Below are 10,051 nucleotides of genomic sequence, written 5' to 3'. Positions count from 1 at the left end.
TTTATCAGTTTATTAATTTATTAATAAATCAACAATTAATAATTTTTACCAAGCCCTTCTGTATGTAAGCACCATTATCGATGGAGAACTTATTTAAAAGTTCATATACATTTATAAACATAATTAAGGGATCAGCAAATATTTGCTTCACCACATACCGAAGTTCAGAAATAGCAGCTAAAAAAGCTGAGATTCCAACAGATAGCATTACTTGTAACTCACAAAGGCAAAAACAAGAAGAAAAAAACAATGAAAACTAACCATTCCGAAGTTAATCGTAGACGCGTTTCTGGATTATGAGTGATAAATACTCAATTTCCTTCTTCAATACGATATTCCAGTAGTAAATTCGACCATGCTAGCAAACTGTGCATGCATGAACGAGTGAACATCATACATCGACACAAACCTTCTGTCACATTTCCTGGCCTTCCTTTCATTCTCGTCTTCCCTCCTCTTTCACTTCACTCTGTCCCTGTTCTTTTTTTTCATCCCTCCCTAATTCTTCTATCCCTCTGTCTCTACCTTTCTCCTCTCCTTCCTTCCACGTGACCGGTGTTCGGCCAAGCCTGACCTTTCTTTCTTGGTTCAACTACCATCCGTGCATCATCTATATTTTACCCCATGCCTGACAGCCCTTATGCTCCTGCTGTAAGGCTTCACTTCCACACACGCCAGCTTAATTTAATTCGTCCTTAGTCGAAAGACACTTGTTGTTAATGTCCTGTTGTTTGCATTTGTATTTCTGTACCATTTCTCGTTTTTTTCCGTCCTTGTTTTCGTATACATTCGCTGCTTTCTTCCAAGGAATCTAGAGCTCTTAGCTTGGATTTTCCTTGGAGCTGGCCAGGTTGGAGCAGTCTCGAGTATAACTGTCTCTATGTTTTGTTGTCACTTTTTGCGTTCTTGTCCAATTTTTTGTATTCTTATATATATACATACATATATATACATATATGAATATATATATACATATATGAATATATATATACATATATATATACAGGGTGTCCACACAGTTTGAGTACATGAAGATTAACACATACTTTAAGAAATTATGGACACCCTGTATATATATATTTACACACACACATATATATACATATATACCCATATATATTAGATGGTATACTCATATCGAAGAGAGAGGCACAAAATCAAGTAATGCTTGTTTTCCTAGTTCTGCTTTGTTTGTGGTTCTTGTTCCTTTATTAAAACCAAATTCCTTAATTTTGATTATCAAATATTTCCTAAATGATTTGTCCATAATGTGGCCGTGGTAGGAAATTAACAACCCATCATCTCTATACAACCCTATTTTGAGAGAATTTGTTCTTTTTTAAAAATCTATAAAATGTACAGACAACCCAACTCCCAAACTTCAGTGCCATCGAAAGTTTCCATGGTGACGCCACAAGTAAGTAAATCTGTATTTGTGTTTGTGTGTGTATATCTGAGTATACGTATCTTTGTATTATGAATCATATATATTTACATATATTTTAATAGACGATCCTCTTTGTTTGAAATCTACCGGAATGAATATCGACCCGAAATACTGTAACCGTTTCATACCCTGCTACAACGGGACATCCTATCCGTCCTTGGCTTGTCAACGAGGACTTCACTTCAGCTTTAGGCAGCAGCGATGTATGAGTGCAGCCATTGCTGGGTGCCCACTATTGCACGGGTAGTAGTAGGGGTGGTGAGTAAACACTTCTTTTTACTTGAATACACTTTTGCACCTCCTTTTTGGCATTAGTACCTTCCTCCTCTCTCTCTCTCTCTTACACACACACACACAGTTTCGTTTCTTCCCTGAGCGTCTGCTAATACTTTACAAGTACCACGTACTCGCGTTTTTGTTCTTTTCTTGCAGTGTTTGTTCTTCGTTTTTTTTTTGGGGGGGGGCATTTACTATATATATATATATATATATATCGTGGCACTTCTCGGTTATGACAATGAGGGTTCCAGTTGATCCGATCAATGGAACGGCCTGCTCGTGAAATTAACGTGCAAGTGGATGAGCACTCCACAGACATGTATACCCTTAACGTAGTTCTCGGGGAGATTCAGCGTGACGAGTCTGACTCTTTGAAATACAGGTACAACAGAAACAGGAAGAAAGAGTGAGAGAAAGTTGTGGTGAAAGAATACAGTAGGGTTTACCACCACCTCCTGCCGGAACCTCGTAGAGCTATAGCCGTCTTCGCTCAATAAACACTCACAACGCCCGATATGGGAATTGAAACCGCGATCCTATGACCACGAGGCCGCTGCCCTAACCACTGCGCCATTGCGCCTCACACACACACACACACACACACACACACACGCACACACACACACATATATATTCATATATATATCCACTTCTTCCTTTCCTTCCTCCCCCTCTTCCTATCCCTCAGCCTCTTTTCTTTTCTCATAATGATAATGATAATTTTTGTGACTTAATCAAGTGTGCAAGGGAAGTAACCTTGATCATTTTCCAGGGACTTTGAGATTGGCGGGAGGAGGAAATCCACAGACCTAAACCGGGCTTGAATTCTTGCATTAAATTTACCCCAAGATCTTGGTGGTGATAACCCTCATGAACATATACAATTAATCCTACAGGCTTCAACGCAGTTTCCATTTACTCAACTGTACTCAAAAGTCTTTGACCGACGTGTGTCTATGTTAAAAGACTCCTTACGCAAGGTCACATGCATTAGGCTGGAACACAAATCCAAGTGTTTGTGAAACAAATTACTTAACCAGGCAGACATGCATTCCATAGAAACTTAATGGCGGGCATGAGTGACAGCATTCTAGAAGATAAGATGGGAGTCAACAAAGACCAGTCGTAAAGTATTTTATTCTGAAGGATTTCCGGATCAGAAATTATGGATGAATTTCAGACGTTTATGTTTTGGCAAAACTTCCAGGGAAATTACCGGTATAGGGTAAATAATTAACTGGGCTGGATAAAATAAATTGCCAGATGCTTTATTAGATTTAGGTCAAGTTCGAATAACAGAATACAAGATATATAATACAAATATTTTTATCGATGAAAGATTTTGTAAGGCCGGTATTTATTGTCATATTTAGACGTATGAAGCGTATGAGAAGTGAACTAATCTCTGGATAGGACACTAGTCTATCGCAAATAAATCATTCCGAAGACAAAAATTTCTCCGTCTTATTTTTCCCTAGACAGATGAACTGAGAAGTTCGAGATCAAAATATATGCTGAGATGACCAAAAAAGCATACTCATGTTTATATATGCGTGTCTTTAAAGTCGTGTGGGTGGTATAGGCAAAAGAAAGTATAATTGTGTTTGTATGCAAAACACAGTACCAGGAAACACGCAATAATTCACACACGCATTGATGCGCACATGTGAATGTACATTTTATTCATACAGTCATATATGTACGTATATATATATATTTGCATGAATGTATACAGGTGCGTGTATATATACATTTACGAGGGTGAGTCAAAAAGTAATGCCATTTAGTTTAGGACAGGTATAATTACCAACACAGGAAACATGTATCATACATCAAAATGAAGCTGGTCCTCTGTGGATCACATGCCTACTCCTCAACATAGTCACCGGTTCTCTCAATAGCAATGTTCCATCTTCGAATGAGCGCATGTATCCCTGCCCCGTAAAATCTTGTTGACTGTTCTTTGAGCCACTTCTTCACTACTGTTTTCACTTACCCGTCACTGGAATAATGTTTGCCTCTCAAACCCTCTTTCATGGAACCGAAGAGATGATAGTCCAATGACGAGGAAGGGAAAACTGTAGTGAAGAAGTGGCTCAAAGAACAGTCAACAGAATTTTACGTGGCAGGGATACATGCTCTCATTCGAAGGTGGAACATTGCTGTTGAGAGAAACGGTGGCTATTTTGAGAAGTAGGGATGTGATCCACAGAGGACCAGCTTCATTTTGGTGTATGATACATGTTCCTGTGTTGGTAATTATACCTGTCCTAAATAAAATGGCATTACTTTGTGACTCCCCCTTGTATATATATATATATATATATATATATATATATATATATATATATATATATATATAGAGAGAGAGAGAGAGAGAGATAAATAGATAGATAAAACTTACTTGGAAAAGGATGCGTGGCGTTCGATCATATAATAATACAAATAATATATAAATATATGCATATATCCATACATATATGTACATACCTATATCTATATGTATACATACATGCATATATGGGTACAGGACTTCAAAAAAACGTTAAACACAATGAAAAACGAAAACAGAAAACGAGCTTTTTTCGAACAACGAAAAACAGCAAACAGAGAAACGAGACATGCAACATAAGGAGAATATCCCTTTGTCAGTTGTCCCTGTTCCATCTACTCCGCGTTTCGAAGGCAATGACAATACGCGACTTCGTTGGAACAATCTTTCCCGCAAAGCAAATTAAATAAAATTTGGAATTTTTTACGGAGGGTGAAAGTGTTAACAAGAAGTTCGTTTTCTGTTTTCGTTTTTCTGTTTTCGTTTCTCATTGTGCTTAACGTTTTTTGAAGTCCTGTACCCATATATGCATGTATGTATACATATAGATGTAGGTATGTACATATATGTATGGATATATGCATATATTTATATATTATTTATATGATTATATATATATGTATACACACACACACACACACACACACACACACACACACACACACACACACACACACACACACACATATATATATATGAATGTGTGAATGTAAGTATATAAGTATCTACACACGCACACACTCACATGTATACACGTGTAATTATTTTAGGCAAATATATGTTTATTTACACACACACAAATACACATCCTCTCTCAGTACATACACTTACACATATAAGACCAATCTCTCTCTCTTCTCGCTCTTTCTCTCTTCTCGCTCTTTCTCTCTTCTCGCTCTTTCTCTCTTCTCGCTCTTTCTCTCTTCTCGCTCTTTCTCTCTTCTCGCTCTCTCTCTCTTTCTACATACACACATACACCTGTCTACAATAAAACAAAATGAATTACATCAAAAAGTTGTGGCTAGACTATATTTAATTAACAAAGTTGAAATTTGACGCCCATACACGATGAAATGCCAAGTAACAGAAATAATAATAATGATAATAATAATCATCATCATCATCATCATTAGTAGTAGTAGTAGTAGTAGCAGCAGCAGCAGCAGCAGCAGCAGCAGCAGCAGCAGCAGCAGTAGTAGTAGTAGTAGCAGCAGTAACAATAACAACAATAGCAACAACAAAACCTATATGCTGAGGCGTCGTTCCCTCTGTAAGCAGAACGTGTTGAATACCCTTCAAATAAACATCATGTTTGATTTAGAAAAATATCAAGAAACGACCAGAGTTTAGAATTTATAGGAAAGGTCGGTGAAGTGGATTAGTTTTAAGGGTGTGGAAACAGGTATATAAATTCAGACAATTAACTGAAAGTACAATTATTCAATTGTTCTTATTGAAAAATCTATTATTCTGGAGCCTACATCAGCCAATAAGTCTTACGTAGCCCTGTACGGTAGAGAGGATTTTATGAATAAAATTTAACTTCTTGGATTAAATAATATTCTTATGTTTCTTCCACCAGCCATAACGTCATAAAGTGAAAGCAGTTATTATTGTTGATAAGTGTAATTCCGTAAAAAGTTACGATAAAACTGGTTACTAAGTTTTGCATTAAAAAGGCGCATGCTTGAAATCATTGCGATATTGTGGTATACAAGACGTAACCTGAAAAAACATCGCAATCAGTGAAGCTAGAAATTTTCAGGGCATTTACAAACGCATACAACCACACACATACAAACCCAAACACATACGCACTCTTAACTTTATACAGAAACGTTCTCCATACGGAAACGGTCTCATTTACAAACACACAGCTAGTCAGATACACTCATTATTAAACATTTTTGAAGTGCTGTTTCGAAAAGCTATCTTTTAAGAAAACAAAGCAAAACTCTAACAAATGTATCGATTATTAGCCCTAGTCTTACTCGCTGTGGTAACCCATGGCCTGGATATAAGCCAGCTATGTAAAACCATTTCTGGTAGTACTGGATCACAGTTTGTACGGTCACCTAACAACTGCAGCGATTTTTTCAACTGCAAAGGACCTGTTTCTCGCTATGCAAAGCTTTCCTGTGGCAACAAGAGTGTATTTTCACAGGCTTTTCAAGTCTGTGTGTATCGGAAAAGTACCTACGACGACTGCAACCATGAGATCTACGCCGGAAAAGTCCGTAAGTCTTATTTTAGCTTTTAAAAAAAATTTGTACACAATCTCGACTGAAGTTTGCCCGACATATTCGTCTCTCTTACTCTTGTCACCTCTACAATGTCTCATCCTTTTATTGTTCTAACCTCGATCCCCAGTCATTCCTTTTCAAGGCCTGAACCTTCTAGGGTTAAAACTGTTATTTTTTTTTCATCGTCTTGTCCACCCTACTTATCCGTCGTCTTGTCCACCCTACTTTGTGTTTGTGTTCAAATGTTTTTCTTTGCGAAGTATGATGGCATTCATGTAAATTACCATAGCTCAAATTGACTGCCTAACACACACACACACACACACACACACACACACACACACACACACACACACACACACACACACACACACACACACACACACACACACATTGTCTCTCACTTTCACTTTTTTCTTTTTCATACATACACACAAACATACACACAGACATATACAAACTCATTCTCTCTTGTTTACATGTCCATTTTATAAATGTAAAGCGCCATTAGAGACTCAACTAATCAACAGCGAACATATATTTCGGCGATTACTAGATAAAGATTTTATTTAGATGCATGTACAACGCATAGTGTATTGAATTGATTCAAGTATACACCTGGTACTTATTTATCGTCATTGGATGGATAAATGACAAATTTGATTGTCAGAATTCAATGAATTTCAAGGCGGCGAGCTGGCAGAAACGTTAGCACGCCGGGCGAAATGCATAGCGATATTTCGTCTGCCGTTACGTTCTGAGTTCAAATTCCGCTGAGGTCGACTTTGCCTTTCATCCTTTCGGAGTCGATAAATTAAGTACCAGTTGCGTACTGGGGTCGATGTAATCGGCTTAATCCCTTTGTCTGTCCTTGTTTGTCCCCTCTATGTTTAGCCCCTTGTGGGCCGTAAAGAAATAAGAATTCACTGAATTTAAAACATGGGAGAGAGAGAGAGATGATGATGAAAACTTATTTTTGTGTGCATTAAAAGTGACAGGAAGCAACGCATGTCCAGTAAAATAAAATTCCACTGAAGTAATAACAGATACATACATGCGCATACACACACACACACACATACGCACAGAGAAAAATACACATGCACACGCACATAATACACAAATACATACATATACATACATACATATATATATATATATATATATATATATATATATATAATTACATGCATACATGGTGTTGTCTATTCCTTATGCAGAGTTTGACCACTACCTGTACCTACACCTTAGAACCATCACGGTTCCCACACGCATATATATATATATATATATATATATATATATATATATATATCGTTGGAAATTTACAAAAGGAAAGCAAACAAAACAAAAGACGAAGACGGGTGTGTAAACAACAAACAGATGTATTAGTTTAACGCTCTGTAAGTGAGAAAGTATTTTACGTTTCGTGCCTACGCTCTTCAAAAGATATATATGTATATACACACACATAATGAACCGCAACAAATATTATTGATGAGGATCATTCTTCTATTATCTAACCTATGTCTCTCTGATGACGGAATACCCTTCGCTCGATCCGATGCTCCAATAGCTGAGATGCTCCAGAAACAACTGTCGGAGACTATTTTAAACTATCCTTATCATTCGTTATGTTTCAAAATTTAGATTGAATTAAATGAAATTAAATGTCTTTGTCCTGCCTTGTCTAATTGGTTACCTTTCCTCACTACTTTAACCTACATACATATGTATGTATGTATGTATGTATGTATCTATGTATGTACGTATGTATGTTATTTTCATGGGTATGAAACGTTTTGTCACGGTCGTTTTGGCATCTCTTATTCGATTCTAATTTATTTGACATCAGGCGTTTTAATGGTTCTTTTCTTCCTTCCCACACTGTTTATATGAGTATATTTCTCTTTATCTGTATCGAGAAATGGAAAGTACTTTAGTAAATTATAACTTTTGTTTCCCTCTTCCTCTCTCACACTCTTTCTATCTGTATGCATATGACTGTGTGTACGTGCTTGCTCTCTCTTGTGCCTGAGGGTGTGTGTAAGCGTTTGTATGTTTGTCTCAAGTGCAAAAAATTGCTGTCGCCAAAACAAGCTAAATGTCCAATCAGCTCTGCCAAAAACGTCAATGTCCAAAACTGCTACGTCCAGTCGTCTTATTTCGTATCGTATTGTAGCTTATACTATCAGTCTTACTATACGTAAATATCTAACACTTTTTCTACAAATACTAATCTATTTTCTAGGTGATTCCGTATGCAGAAGAGGAACTGGTATGAATCAAGATCCAAAAGACTGTCAACGTTTTGTTCCTTGCTACGAACATATGGCTTACCCTTCCATGCCATGCCAGGAGGGGCTTCATTTTAGCTTTAACAGACAACAATGTATGACACCAGAACAAGCCAATTGCCACATTAATAAATGATAAAACAATAATATTTGTAAATTTAGGCTGAAACGTGTTTTATAAAGATAAGATATGAAATCTCGGACATTAAAGGTCAGTTAGCATCAATTAAGTAATTTTTATGATACGAACTTGGGTTTTGTATCTTATGAAGCTAAAACGAAATATTTTTTTTCCAAAACGTTCATGTGTAATAAAATAAAAATTCGACATTTATAAAGTTTGTCTATTTTATTTTCATTTACATACTTTGATCGTCTGTTATCATTGATAAACAGACGACATTTAAGCGTTATTTTGTTTCGTAAGTGCATTTTTTTGTTTTGCTAAAATTTGATTACTGTCACACGCGTATACACACACACCCACGCGTATACACACACACAGATATATGAATATATACATATGCATATATATATGTATAACATATAATGTAATATATATAAAATATATATCATATCATATACTATACTATACTATATATATATATATATATGTTCATAGAAAAACATGTAATCGTTACGAATATAGCAAGAGATTTACCGCAAAAGGTCTAAATTAGATTCCTTAGGGATCGTTCTCCTTGGTTATATATCCAAAGTTTTAAATTTAAAACTCTCTTTTAAATTTAAAACTTTTATATATATATGTATGCATGTATGTATGTATATACATCGTGTATTTTTATTCGTCTGCTGTAGAAGGACAGACTCTGTCCGTTCCATTATCATTGCAGGCCATCCCAAACCAGGTACATTCAAATTTGTACACTCATTAGTCCAGTCAATATCTGTTGTTAGGGAAAACGCAGTATAGGGAACTGGACCCCAATGCCTTTATTTGGATACTTAGAAAAAGAATAAAATCATGATGACTTCATAACAACACAGCTGTTTCATTCCTTAAGGAAATTTTTGAAAATAAAATAGAATCCTTAAGACAAACAAACATTTTCGCATTAATTGCTTACCCTAATCGGTGATATTTGTTTTTTATTTCCATAAGTCATTGCATCCATATTTAGCTGGAAATTAGTAAATTTTAGCCATAAATTACCGTGCTCTTTCAGATTTATTTCGAGAATAATTCATCACTTTTAATGCCTGAAATTGTTATAAGGAGTTTATTGATCTCTTGAAGAGACACATACAGTTCATGGGTCAATACTGATCATTTTGCCGTCCCCTTTTCTGACCCAATAATACCTATTTTCATCTCCGCAATCATTAGCAGCTCATGATTTGCACTTGCACACACACACACACACACACACACACACACACACACACACACACACACACACACACACACACACACACACACACACACACACAC

General features: G+C 36.2%; 1 long non-coding RNA gene across 1 annotated transcript in view; it reads left to right on the top strand.

Annotated features, from left to right (window-relative positions):
- Positions 1-8,928, top strand: part of LOC149135311 (uncharacterized) — a 10,063-nt gene extending 1,135 nt beyond the window's left edge. The window contains exons 3-4 of the long non-coding RNA XR_016242362.1: positions 1,510-1,705; positions 8,553-8,928. This is a non-coding gene — a long non-coding RNA (uncharacterized LOC149135311). The remainder of the gene's footprint in view (positions 1-1,509; positions 1,706-8,552) is intronic.
- Positions 8,929-10,051: the final 1,123 nt, after the last annotated feature.

The sequence above is a fragment of the Octopus bimaculoides genome, chromosome 6, assembly GCF_046866305.1.
Source record: "Octopus bimaculoides isolate indiv1 chromosome 6, ASM4686630v1, whole genome shotgun sequence".
Classification (NCBI taxonomy): Eukaryota; Metazoa; Mollusca; class Cephalopoda; order Octopoda; family Octopodidae; genus Octopus; species Octopus bimaculoides.
The sequence above is the reverse complement of the archived record's forward strand: the minus strand, read 5'-3'. Positions and strand labels throughout refer to the sequence as shown.